This window comes from Oncorhynchus clarkii, chromosome 15 (genome assembly GCF_045791955.1).
Source record: "Oncorhynchus clarkii lewisi isolate Uvic-CL-2024 chromosome 15, UVic_Ocla_1.0, whole genome shotgun sequence".
NCBI classification, from domain to species: domain Eukaryota; kingdom Metazoa; phylum Chordata; class Actinopteri; order Salmoniformes; family Salmonidae; genus Oncorhynchus; species Oncorhynchus clarkii.
In genome coordinates this window covers 35,063,653-35,077,003 of record NC_092161.1, presented here as the reverse complement: position 1 = coordinate 35,077,003, position 13,351 = coordinate 35,063,653, and positions in this window count along the sequence as shown.

Genomic DNA, 13,351 nt, shown 5'->3' with positions numbered 1-13,351 from the left:
CTTTTTTACCCAATGTACACTTCCTGGAACATACCACCAACATCTGACGAATACAAATGTAACTGGCTTACTCCTAATAACCACATCACATACTGTATATTCTGTCTAAAAGAGACGTGACCACTTCCATGTCCACTTTAAAATTGGGCACACGTTAAACAACAATAATCAAATCAAATCAAATCAAATTGTATTTGTCACATACACATGGTTAGCAGATGTGCGAGTGTAGCGAAATGCTTGTGCTTCTAGTTCCGACAATGCAGTAATAACCAACAAGTAATCTAGCTAACAATTCCAAAACTACTACCTTATAGACACAAGTGTAAGGGGATAAAGAATATGTACATAAAGATATATGAATGAGTGATGGTACAGAGCGGCATAGGCAAGATACAGTAGATGGTATTGAGTACAGTATATACATATGAGATGAGTATATAAACAAAGTGGCATAGTTAAAGTGGCTAGTGATATATGTATTACATAAAAATGCAGTAGATGATATAGAGTACAGTATATATGTATACATATGAGATGAATAATGTAGGGTATGTAAACATTATATTAGGTAGCATTGTTTAAAGTGGCTAGTGATATATTTTACATAATTTCCCATCAATTCACATTATTAAAGTGGCTGGAGTTGAGTCAGTGTGTTGGCAGCAGCCACTCAATGTTAGTGGTGGCTGTTTAACAGTCTGATGGCCTTGAGATAGAAGCTATTTTTCAGTCTCTCGGTACCAGCTTTGACACACCTGTACTGACCTCGCCATCTGGATGATAGCGGGGTGAACAGGCAGTGGCTCGGGTGGTTGTTGTCCTTGATGATCTTTATGGCCTTCCTGTGACATTGGGTGGTGTAGGTGTCCTGGAGGGCAGGTAGTTTGCCCCCGGTGATGCGTTGTGCAGACCTCACTACCCTCTGGAGAGCCTTACGGTTGTGGGCGGAGCAGTTGCCGTACCAGGTGGTTATACAGCCCGACAGGATGCTCTCGATTGTGCATCTGTAGAAGTTTGTGAGTGTTTTTGGTGACAAGCCGAATTTCTTCAGCCTCCTGAGGTTGAAGAGGCGCTGCTGCGCCTTCTTCACGATGCTGTCTGTGTGGGTGGACCACTTCAGTTTGTCTGTGATGTGTACGCCGAGGACCTTAAAACTTACTACCCTCTCCACTACTGTTCCATCGATGTGGATAGGGGGGAGTTCCCTCTGCTGTTTCCTGAAGTCCACCATCATCTCCTTAGTTTTGTTGACGTTGAGTGTGAGGTTATTTTCCTGACACCACACTCCGAGGGCCATCACCTCCTCCCTGTAGGCTGTCTCGTCGTTGTTGGTAATCAAGCCTACCACTGTTGTGTCGTCCGCAAAATTGATGATTGAGTTGGAGGCGTGCGTGGCCACACAGTCGTGGGTGAACAGGGAGTACAGGAGAGGGCTCAGAACGCACCCTTGTGGGGCCCCAGTGTTGAGGATCAGCGGGTTGGAGATGTTGTTGCCTACCCTCACCACCTGGGGGCGGCCCGTCAGGAAGTCCAGTACCCAGTTGCACAGGGCGGGGTTGAGACCCAGGGTCTCGAGCTTGATGACGAGCTTGGAGGGCACTATGGTGTTAAATGCCGAGCTGTAGTCGATGAACATAGTCATCCCTCTTGTCCAGATGGGTTAGGGCAGTGTGCAGTGTGGTTGAGATTGCATCATCTGTGGACCTATTTGTGCGGTAAGCAAATCGGAGTGGGTCTAGGGTGTCAGGTAGGGTGGAGGTGATATGGTCCTTGACTAGTCTCTCAAAGCACTTCATGATGACGGAAGTGAGTGCTACAGGGCGGTAGTCGTTTAGCTCAGTTACCTTAGCTCTCTTGGGAACAGGGACAATGGTGGCCCTCTTGAAGCATGTGGGAACAACAGACTGGGATAGGGATTGATTGAATATGTCCGTAAACACACCAGCCAGCTGGTCTGCGCATGCTCTGAGGGCGCGGCTGGGGATTCCGTCTGGGCCTGCAGCCTTGCGAGGGTTAACACGTTTAATTGTTTTCCTCACGTCGGCTGCATTGAAGGAGAGTCTGCATGTTTTGGTTGCGGGCCGTGTCAGTGGCAAAAAAGTTATTTAGTCTGCCTGGGAGCAAGACATCCTGGTCCGTGACCGGGCTGGTTTTCTTTTTGTAATCCGTGATTGACTGTAGACCCTGCCACATACCTCTTGTGTCTGAGCCGTTGAATTGAGATTCTACTTTGTCTCTATACTGACGCTTAGCTTGTTTGATTGCCTTGCGGAGGGAATAGCTACAGTGTTTGTATTCGGTCATGTTTCCGGTCACCTTGCCCTGATTAAAAGCAGTGGTTCGCGCTTTCAGTTTCACGTGAATGCTGCCATCAATCCACGGTTTCTGGTTTGGGAATATTTTAATCGTTGCTATGGGAACGACATCTTCAACGCACGTTCATATGAACTCGCTCACCGAATCAGCGTATTCGTCAATGTTGTTGTTTGACGCAATACGAAACATGTCCCAGTCCACGTGATGGAAGCAGTCTTGGAGTGTGGAATCAGATTGGTCGGACCAGCGTTGAACAGACTTTAGCGCGTCAGCTTCTTGTTTTAGTTTCTGTCTGTAGGCAGGGATCAACAAAATGGAGTCGTGGTCAGCTTTTCCGAAAGGAGAGCGGGGCAGGGCCTTATATGCGTCGCGGAAGGTAGAATAGGAATGATCCAAGGTTTTTCCAGCCCTCGTTGCGAAATCGATATGCTGATACAATTTAGGGAGTCTTGTTTTCAGATTAGCCTTGTTAAAATCCCCAGCTACAATGAATGCAGCCTCAGGATATATGGATTCCAGTTTGCAAAGAGTCAAATAAAGTTTGTTCAGAGCCAGCGATGTGTCTGCTTGGGGGGGAATATATACGGCTGTGATTATAATCGAAGAGAATTCCCTTGGTAGATAATGCGGTCGACATTTGATTGTGAGGAATTCTAAATCAGGTGAACAGAAGGACTTGAGTTCCTGTATGTTGTTGTGACAACACCACGTCTCGTTAACCATGAAGCATACGCCCCCGCCCCTCTTCTTACCAGAAAGATGTTTGTTTCTGTCGGTGCGATGCGTGGAGAAACCAGCTGGCTGCACCGACTCCGATAGCGTCTCTCCAGTGAGCCATGTTTCCGTGAAGCAAAGAACGTTACAGTCTCTGATGTCCCTCTGGAATGCTACCCTTGCTCGGATTTCATCAACCTTGTTGTCAAGAGACTGGACGATGAATAGGATGGGGATATAAATAACCTGTGGAACAGATTAAATGAACATACCTTTCCACACAACATTTTTCCTACTGAACTGGGCATGAACTATAAATTGTAGATTACTGCTAACAAAGGAGCTAAATAATCATATATTCATGATCAGTATAACGCATCTAGAAATAAATGGAAAAATGCATAAGGGAAACAGAACAATCTATTTTAATATATTGGCAGATTAGACAGTGTGCGTGTTTGTGATGAGTGGGCATACTGTAAATCCACTTTATCACACACCCCTCCCCTTATGAAAAGCAATGCTACATTGCTGGCAAAATAAATGCATAGGAGCACAATGAGGGACAACCTTTCAGAAACTGGTCATACACTGGGTAGCAAAGTAGCAGGCATGAACATAATTTACAACCACCTTTAAAGGACCAACTTTTAGAAAAAATGATATTGTCTCTCACCTAGAAGTAGAAGGCACAATGGGTCCGGTATGGTCAGAGGGGAGTCAATTGGAAGGGGTTAGGGCAGAACTGTCAGCAGCAGACTGACTGTCTCTTGACTTGGGTCAGCTCTCTACCACCCCAGTCCAAGGGCACAAGAGCAACATTTTCCCCCTGGGGCTGGTCCAGCCCTTTCGCTGTAGCTCTGGAGTGAGCTCAGACACACTGATTAGCAACCATCATTAAAATTGTTAGAAGGTTTTAAAAACAATAAAAACAACAGTTCGACAATGGCTCAGGATACTTCAAGCTATTGAATACAACAATTCCATCAGAACAGGGCTGCAAATTTTGCAGAATTTGCCCTGTCTAGGTCTACCTGCACTCACTTGTCTAGACTGCCTCATTAATTATTAATTATTGTTATTGTCATGTTTGTTGCATAATTCAACAAGTGTGTCAATAGCAGGATACCCTCATGTTAAAAATCAACAAGCGTGGCTATAGATTAAACCCATCTATATTAATAAAAATATATACGTATTTGTGTTTTAAGTGAAAATGTAGCTTTTGTCTTTCATTAATAATCTGTAGAAACTAAGAGAATAGAAAGGTTCAGAACTTTTGTGAAACATCACAGCACAGTTATATATGGCAATTATAAATCAAAACTGGATGGTTTTCAGAGATACACTAAACAAAAATATAAACGCAACAATTACAGTGTTGGTCCCATGTTTCATGAGCTGAAATACAAGATCACAGAAATGTTCCATAGGAAAAAAATAATCTCTCAAATTGTATGCACAAATTTGCTTACATCCCTGTTAGTGATCATTTCTCCTTCTCCATCTTGTGCTGGAGCCATAAATGGCAACTCTAAAAAATGAATTTGTCACACAACACAATGCCACAGATGTCTCAAGTTTTGAGGCAGCGTGCAATTGGCATGCTGACTGCAGAATTGTCCTCCAGAGCTGTTGTCAGAGAATTTAATGTTAATTTCTCAAGCATAAACTGCCTCCAACGGTTGTTTTCAATAATTTGGCAGTATGTTCAACCAGCCTCATAACCGCAGACCACGTGAATGGCATTGTGTAAGTGAGCAGTTAGCTGATATCAACGTTGTGAACAGAGTGCCCAATGGTGGCGGTGGGTTTATGGTATGAGCAGGCATAAACTATGGACAATGAACACAATTGCATTTTATCGATGGCAATATCAATGCACAGGGATACCATGACGAGGCCCATTGTTGTCCCATTCATCCACCACCATCACCTCATGTTTCGGGCATGATAATGCACAGCTCCCATTTCGCAAGGATCTGTACACAATTACTAGAAGCTGAAAATGTCTCAGTTATTCCATGGCCTGCATACACACCAGACTTTTCACCCATTAAGCATGGTTGGGATGCTGTGGATCGACATATACGACAGCTTGTTCCAGTTCCCGGCAATATCCAGCAACTTCGCACAGCCATTGAAGAGGATAATAACTGGGTTTCTGATCCACGACCCTACCCTTTTAAAGATGATGTATTCCCAGTCATGTGAAATCCATAGATTTGGGCATACTTAATTTATTTCAATTTAATGACTTCCTTATATGAACTGTAACTCAGTAAAATCTTTGAAATTGTTGTATGTTTATATTCTTGTTCAGTATAGATGTGAGGTGTTGAGGGTAGCTGAAGGGTGGGACCAAAAACAAAAAACAAAAATTAATAATATAATATAAACAATAGATGGGTCGGATGGGAGCGTCGCTGCACAGATATTTTCAGGTCTCTCCAGAGATATTCGATCGGGTTCAAGTCCGGGCACTGTCTGGACCACTTAAGGACATTCAAAGACTTGTCTCGAAGCCACTCCTGCATTGTCTTGGCTGTGTGCATAGCGTCGCTGTCTTGTTGGAAGGTGAAACGTTGTCCCACTATGAGGTCCAGAGCGCTCTAGAGAATGTTTTCATCAAGGATCTCTTAGTATTTTGATCCATTAATCTTTTCCTTGATCTTGACTAGTTTCCCAGTCCCTGCCGCTGGAAAACATCCCCACAGCATGAAGCTGCCACCACCATGCTTCACAGTAGGGATTGTATTGGCCAGGTGATGAGTGGTGCCTAATTTCCTCCAGACGTGTCGCTTGAGATTCAGGCCAAAGAGTTGAATCTTGGTTTCATCAGACCAGATTATCTTGGATCTCATGGTCTGAGCGTGCTTTAGGTGCCTTTTGGCAAACTCAAAGTGGTATGTCATGTGGCTTTCACTGAGGAGTGGCTTCCATCTGGCCACTCTAACATAAAGGCCTGATTGGTGGAGTGCTGCAGAGATGGTTGTTCTTCTGGAAGATCCTTCCATCTCCACAGAAGAAATCTGGAGCTCTGTCAGAGTGGCCATTGGGTACTTGGCCACCTCCCTGACCAAGGCACTTCTTCACTGATTACTCAGTTTGGTCGGGCAGCCAGCTCTAGGAAGAGTTTTGGTGGTTCCAAACTTCTTCAATTTAAAAGTTCTTTGGGATTGGTGTCCATTCCACAGGACGGTTGAGCTAACATAGGCTAATGTGATTAGCATGAGGTTGAAAGTAATAAGCTCAATAAGCTTCCCAGGACATAGACATATCTGATTTTGGCAGAAAGCTTAAATTCTTGTTAATCTAACTGCACTGTCCAATTTACAGTAGCTATTACAGTGAAATAATACCATGGTATTGTTTGAGGAGAGTGCACAATTTTGAACAGGAAAAGTTATTAATAAACACATTAGGCACATTTGGACAGTCTTCATACAAAATCTTAAACAGAAATGCAATGGTTTAACGCATCAGTCTAAAACATTGCACATACACTTCTGCCATTTAGTGAACAAAATCTAAATTGCACCTGGGCTGGAATAATACATTATACATCTCAATAATACAATAATACATCTCTTGCATTTCAAAGATGATGGTTAAAATAAAATACAGAAGAAAGGTTGTTTTTTTCTTTTAAATGATCCTTTACCAGATCTATTGTGTTACTGTATAGTCTCCTACATTCCTTTCACATTTCCACCAACTTCGAAGTGTTTCCTTTCAAATGGAACCAAGAATATGCATATCCTTGCTTCAGGGCCTGAGCTACAGGCATTTAGATTTGGGTATGTCATTTTAGGCAAGAATTGAAAAAAAGGGTCAGATCCTTGTTAAGAATGATGGAGGCCGCTGTGTTCTTGGGGACCTTCAATGCTGCAGAAATGTTTTGGTTCCCTTCCCCAGATCTATACCACGACACAGTCCTTTTTCGGAGCTCTACAGACAATTCCTTCAACCGGTAATTATATTTATTTTTTTAACATGGACTGTCAACTGTGGGACCTTATATAGACGCGTGTGCCTTTCCAAATGATGTCGAATCAGTTTAATTTTTGACCCAATTCAGGAAACTAGGTGTATGTCGCTAATCACGACTTCACAGGAGAAATGTTTGAATGTAAAAAAAAAATGTTTGATCAAAATGTGTTTTTTGGCAGAAATACCTTCTCAAACGTGAACTTTCATGTGCCTTTATGTCAAATGTGTGTGCCATCTGTAAATACAAATAAAATAGTTAAATTACGAGCCTAGTTGGTTTAGCCACAGAAACACTGAGCAACCTTCCCAATAGTCATGATTGGCTGAGGTAATGAGTGGGCTGGACATGCCGAGAGATGAGTTCGGATTCATCTGCAATATTGCATGCGCCTGTCTATTGGAGTTGGTCAGTATGTTTAGGTAATCGGGTCAAAAGCGGCTTTACATTTTTTTATTGTGCAGTAAAACTGCCAAAATCTAAGTTAAAGTGTACTGTTAGCTGGCTGGCTCGCTAGCTAGTGTTATGTGTATGCTCTCCACTTTCTGTAGCACGATAGAGAATGAAATAGCGAAAACACCAGTCCAGATTATATCGTGCATGGCATCAGACAGGAGATGTGGCCAACCATGATGTATACAGGTAAGATAGTCTAGCTCGCTACATTTTCAGATGTTTCACATTTCTAATTTTGTCAGAAAGTGGTTTAATTTCACGTATATTGTTAGCTAGCTAACATTAGCTGGCTGGGTCATTAGCTAATATTATGTTTATGATCTCATTCTTTGTAACTCAGATACATTTGCTTGACTAGCTGTAGCCATAGAACCTGGTTGGTTAGCTACCTGCAGATTCATGCAGGGTAGTAACATGAGTTGTGATTATGGTCCATTGTTTAGCTAGATAGCTACATGTCTTCACAAATGACCACTCTAATTTGGAAAAAGTATTTTCATTTCAAGTTAGTGTACTGTTAGCTAGCTAGCTAATGTTAGCTGGCTGGCTCACTAACAAACGTTACATCATGCTTTGGGATTCATTGTTTACCTAGCTATCTACCTACATTTGTTAACAAAAGACTCTCATCTTTGTGTGCCAGAGCGCAGAATAACTGATGAATTTTTGAACACTCAACAACCGTTGAATATGTCTGGTGTCAGTAAACGTCGACAACAAAACATGATTCAATTGTTGTCAGCAGCACTGTTACAGTCACCAACCTTCTGGATAACGAGAAAATTGTCTAACCAGCACTGCTAGGGGGAGTAAAATGGTCAGAGTGTGGTGTCCTCGCATTATGTGTCTGGAAGTAGCTAGCCAGTTAGTTTGGGTGCTTGACTGTCGTTGTGAGGTCAGAGATTTTGGGAACAACCCTACCAATTAGTCAGCGTCCAGTGTGCGCTTTGAATGCGAAACGCTCTGAATTTACAAAAGGACAATCTGTCATCACAGTTGCAGTCACCAACACACTGGATAACATACTGTAACAGCCTAACCAGCTTTGCTAGGGGGAGTAATGTTCTGTGAGCTGTTCTCTCTCGCTTAGATGTCTGGAAGTAGCTGGCAAGTTAGTACCAGTGATGCCAATTCCTCAGTGAAGAAAGTAGCTATTGGCTGTCCTAAAAGTCTTTAAATGACGTCATCGCCTAATTTGCATAATAGGCCATGTGCATGTAATTGTGATGGACGATGTAGGAGAGGGGAATAACGTTGTGGGAGAAAAAACACCCTAAATATGTTTAGATCTACAAATGAACTTTCTTCTGTCAATTCCTTGTTTTTTTTAATGTCACAATTCCAACCCTCCTCTATCCGGGTTCGGGACCGGCAAAAGTGACCCAAAAGAGACACTCTGGTGGAGTAACTTAGTTTTTTATTTTATTTTTCTTAATTTGGTTTGGTTTTTAACCTTATGGTCCACTTAAGAGCTTACAACAAGTCACAGTAAAACATGAAAATGTTTTAACCATAACATTTTTTGTTGTATACAATCTACATTAACAACTGCATTAATGGGGTAAATCTACTCTTAGAGTAAGTATTAGTCTGTTTGAGAGAAGGTTTGAATCATGATCAACCAGTTTGAATCATGATCAACCAGCTTCTCAGAGGAAGGAAGAAAATGGATTAAAGCAATGAAGGTCAACAGTAGCCTAAACAGCACTCTGTAGGGGAGCACCATGGGGTATCTTCCGTCCTCCTCTGGGTACATTAAATTCAACACAAACCTAGGAAGTGTATGCTTCTCACCCCCTTCCAGACTTACACAGTATACAGTGGGGCAAAAAAGTATTTAGTCAGCCACCAATTGTGCATGTTCTCCCACTTAAAAAGATGAGAGAGGCCTGTAATTTTCTAATCGAGCAACTATGACAGACAAAATGTGAAAAAAAATCCAGAAGATCACATTGTAGGATTTTTTATGAATTTATTTGCAAATTATGGTGGAAAATAAGTATTTGGTCAATAACAAAATTATTTGTTACAGTATATACCCTTTGTTGGCAATGACAGAGGTCAAACGTTTTCTGTAAGTCTTCACAAGGTTTTCACACACTGTTGCTGGTATTTTGGCCCATTCCTCCATGCAGATCTCCTCTAGAGCAGTGATGTTTTGGGGCTGTTGCTGGGCAACATGGACTTTCAACTCCCTCCAAACATTTTCTATGGGGTTGAGATCTGGAGAATGGCTAGGCCACTCCAGGACCTTGAAATGCCACTCCTTCATGGCCCGGGCGGTGTGTTTGGGATCATTGTCATGCTGAAAGACCCAGCCACGTTTCATATTCAATGGCCTTGCTGATGGAAGGTTTTCACTCAAAATCTCACGATACATGGCCCCATTCATTCTTTCCTTTACACAGATCAGTCGTCCTGGTCACTTTGCAGAAAAACAGCCCCAAAGCATGATGTTTCCACCCCCATGCTTCACAATAGGTATGGTGTTCTTTGGATGCAACTCAGCATTCTTTGTCCTCCAAACACGAAGAGTTGAGTTTTTACCAATAAGTTATATTTTGGTTTCATCTGACCATATGACATTCTCCCAATGTTCTTCTGGATCATCCAAATGCTCTCTAGCAAACTTCAGACGGGCCTGGACATGTACTGGCTTAAGCAGGGGGACACGTCTGGCAATGCAGGATTTGAGTCCCTGTCGGCATAGTGTGTTACTGATGGTAGGCTTTGTTACTTTTGTCCCAGCTCTCTGCAGGTCATTCACTAGGTCCCCCCGTGTGGTTCTGGGATTTTTGCTCACCGTTCTTGTGATCATTTTGACCCCACAGGGTGAGATCTTGCGTGTAGTCCCAGATCGAGGGAGATTATCAGTGGTCTTGTATGTCTTCCATTTCCTAATAATTGCTCCCACAGTTGATTTCTTCAAACCAGCCTGGTGCAGGTCTACAATTGTGTTTCTGGTGTCCTTTGACAGCTCTTTGGTCTTGGCCATAGTGGAGTTTGGAGTGTGACTGTTTGAGGTTGTGGACAGGTGTCTTTTATACTGATAACAAGTTCAAACAGATGCCATTAATACAGGTAACGAGTGGAGGACAGAGGAGCCTCTTAAAGAAGAAGTTACAGGTCTGTGAGAGCCTGAAATCTTGCTTGTTTGTAGGTGACCAAATACTTATTTTCCACCATAATTTGCAAATAAATTAATAAAAATTCTTGCAATGTGATTTTCTGGATTTTTTTTTCTAATTTTTTCTGTCATAGATGAAGTGTACCTATGATGAACCTTACAGGCCTCTCTCATCTTTTTAAGTGGGAGAACTTAGACAATTGGTGGCTGACTAAATATGTTTTGCCCCACTGTATATGACAACTTCCAGAAGATGTACTCCAACCTATTAGAGCTCTTGCAGCATGAACTGACATGTTGTCCATGCAATCAAAAGATCAGAGAATTTATCTAGTACTGAAAGCATAAACTACAGCTTGATAGCACTGGAGTGCATAACATGTGGTGAGTAGATGACTCAAAGAGAGAGAAAGAGAGAGAAATGCATTTATTAAAAATGATGGAGAAGCAAGAGAGAGAGATATTTTGTTAATTTTTTACTTCGCTAGTTTAGCCTACTCTATCAACCGGCTCAAATAAAGGGATGTTATGTTATCTAGTTGGCTATGACTATCCAACATAACACTGAAACTCTTCTAAGTCAAGGTAAGCGTTTGGTTTGATTAATTTATTGCCACCGGGGCCCGTTGGTGTAACTTCTAAACTGCTTACTGACTGTACACTGTACTGCTTGATTGTAGAGGCTTTACTAACATGTTAGTTGTATTAGATATGTTGACTATGACGTCACTTTAGCTAATATGGTAACAATGATGTAGGCTGTGTGTAGCAGTTATGATATGGTTTGACTTGGAAAGGTTTTTACGCATGGTCACAAGCGAAGGGGACGAGGAGAGCGCGTATAGGCGAGAAGAAATACAACATAGCTGCTATGAAAGGGAACTGTGTGATCAGCGGTGAATTCATTCCATCGATTCTGTTGAAAAATATATCTTAAACTGAAGCAAACGGAATGAAACAGGGATAAACATACCTGAATTTGTCCAATAGAAACTATTGTTTGCAACTGTTTGACAAAAACTATGTTAAATTGAGCTAGATGAAAGAAATATTCAGGACAGTCATCCAATATGCTGTAATAGAAATAAGGCCATGACTATGAAAAAAATTTGATGTTTTTTTTTTTATTACAGTGGTGGTCAGTGCCATTTAAGATGAGGGAGAACAATGTGAGTACATCTGTTGTTGAAGTAAAGTAGACCAATACAGCTACCGTACTTTAGCAAGAGCCAAGCTGCTCATGCTGAAAATCCTTGCGCATGGGTCAAATTAGCTTCAGCGTGTTTTTGTGTGGAAGGGTCGTTTATTCTCAATATTGCGTCATGCCAAACCATAGAATTCACGTCTTTATTTGTTTATTTGGGTCCGCATTAGCTTTTTCAGAAGCATCAGCTATTCTTCCTGGGGTCCACAAACACAAAACATGGCAAGTAACAAAACACTGACACACTGATAGACGAGGACAGTCATACACATTTAAAATACAACAATATACAAACAATAAAACACAAAATAAACCACCCGCGGGCCGCCAGTTTGTGAACCCTGATACACAGTCAAATTATTTCAGACAGTATGACCGAGAGAGGTAAGTGAGGCTAAATGCAAGATTAGAGCCATTATGATAGATGTGTGGCAGAAGAAGTGGGACAGCGAGCCCGAGGGATGGCATTTAAATGCCCTTCCAAGAAAGGTTGGTGGACCAAGATTCAAAGGTCAGATTAGGATGGAGGATGTGGTGTTTGCTCGATTACCCTTATGACACTGTACAATGAACTCACTAATTATCAGCACAATTTAACCCACTGAGTGAAACTCCTGGACAGCAGTCGTGAGTAGCCTAATTTCATTCCATAGGCTAGTGTCCACTTTACTTTGATATGTCCTGTTTTTAAGATACGGTGTGTTTGTTAACATTTTAATTCATAGTCACATCGAAGCATTTTTTGTTGTTGTTGATAGGGCGCCATTTAGGATATTTAATGGCAAACATGCATGATGTATAAAGTGTCTGTCTCATGACATTGGCATACATTTTGTCGCCCTGTAGACTACAGAAAAGGCAATTGAGGCTGTATACTCTTTCCACCCTATAGGCTACATGATTTGAGCAAGCGTTGGTGGAGTGCCACAGTGCTGCGTTTCTCCAACAGCACCATGGAGAGGCGCGCTGGGCATGGACAAGATACACATGTTGCACCCCTGCCTTTGGGAAAGTGGGCACTGCTTAAATGGGGCGGCATCAGCATTCACTTTAATAGCCCATATGCCACTGAGTGAGAGAAGTTTACATTGTTTTGGGGCAGAATAATATGAGGTGTTATGTGTTGTTGGAGGTGCGTCTCGGTCAGTTAACCTCGGAAAATAATGCCCTCGTTAATCTTCCGCTATAGACGGCTGCCTAATGGCTGGGCCGGGCCTGACTCGTAGTTGTAGAGTTTGTTTGTTTGTGTTGTTGGTCTTTTCTAGCTTAATGTTCTAGTTGGTAGCTAGCTAGCACTCACTCACGTGGCTGCTAGCACCATCATGAAACGGGGCATGAGGGAAGCCCTACATTATTATGTTTTTCAAAGTACTGAAATCGCTCAGGGCAGGAAATGTGGAAAATAAATCTTTAGACATGTAGTTATGTAATTTACTAAAATAAGTAGACAACAATATATTGGCCTTTGAAAAATATAAATTATTTGCTGTGAGCCAATAAGTTAGTGGCAGTGTAGATCTGATGTGACGAAAAAAACAAA